We start from the raw sequence: 912 nt of genomic DNA, 5'->3' as shown, positions 1-912 counted from the left end.
AGTTGCAAGGAGAAATCAACAACTTCTGTCAGCAGGATAATGAATCTCTCCATGAGTCTTGGGAGAGGTTCAAGGATCTCATCAGAAAGTGCCCTCATCATGGTATTGAAAAGTGGATGCTGGTTCACAACTTCTATAATGGCCTGGTAGGTAACACTAGAACTCTTATAGATGCTGTAACTGGTGGAGCATTTATGAGGAAGAGTGCGAATGAGGCTTATGATATGTTGAAGGAGATGGCCCTAAACAATCAGCAGTGGCCAACTGAAAGAAGTCAAACGAAGAAGGTAGCTGGTGTGCTAGAGGTGGATGCCATTACAAATGCCCTAACAAAACTGATGGTTGTGCAAGCCAAACGAGCTCAAGTGGTCTGTGAGCTATGTGGAGGTCCTCATCACTCTTCTGAGTGCCAGGAAGATGTGAATAATTTGCCAATGGATCAAGCAAAAGCCATTAGGAACTATTCCCGAAATAATAATTATGGGCACAACCAACAGGGGTTCTACCAGCAGAGAAATTAGCCCCAACAAAACCAACAACAGCTGCAACAACAAAGTCCTAGTGGAGGCTCCAATATCCAAGCTGATTTATTGCTCCAATTCATGATGGAGACTAGAGCCTCTATTGAAACTCTAGAAACTCAGATGGAACAATTGGCTACTCAAGTGGCAAAACAAGCTCAAGAAAATTCACCTAGCACTAGTGAGGCAAAAGGAAAAGAGCAATGTAAAGCAATTTCCTTGAGGAGTGGAAAGAGTTATGAGGGACCTAGTGGCAAGCAACCAGTTGAAGATGGCGTTCAGGATCAACAGGCACAGACACAGGCACCAAAGGAAAAGAACACTACTGAGGGTCTTGCACCGAAAGAAGCTTCACCTCCGATCAGCATAGATCACCATATTAAAATTCCTT

At 43.8% G+C, this 912-nt stretch overlaps 1 non-coding gene across 1 annotated transcript; it reads right to left on the bottom strand.

Annotated features, from left to right (window-relative positions):
• LOC133035283 (small nucleolar RNA R71) lies at window positions 1–106 on the bottom strand. Its single transcript, XR_009686559.1, has one exon. It is a non-coding gene; the product is annotated as a small nucleolar RNA R71 (small nucleolar RNA).
• Between the last annotated feature and the right edge of the window lie 806 nt (window positions 107–912).

The sequence above is a fragment of the Cannabis sativa genome, chromosome 2 (genome assembly GCF_029168945.1).
Source record: "Cannabis sativa cultivar Pink pepper isolate KNU-18-1 chromosome 2, ASM2916894v1, whole genome shotgun sequence".
In the NCBI taxonomy this organism is placed as follows: domain Eukaryota; kingdom Viridiplantae; phylum Streptophyta; class Magnoliopsida; order Rosales; family Cannabaceae; genus Cannabis; species Cannabis sativa.
The sequence above is the reverse complement of the archived record's forward strand: the minus strand, read 5'-3'. Positions and strand labels throughout refer to the sequence as shown.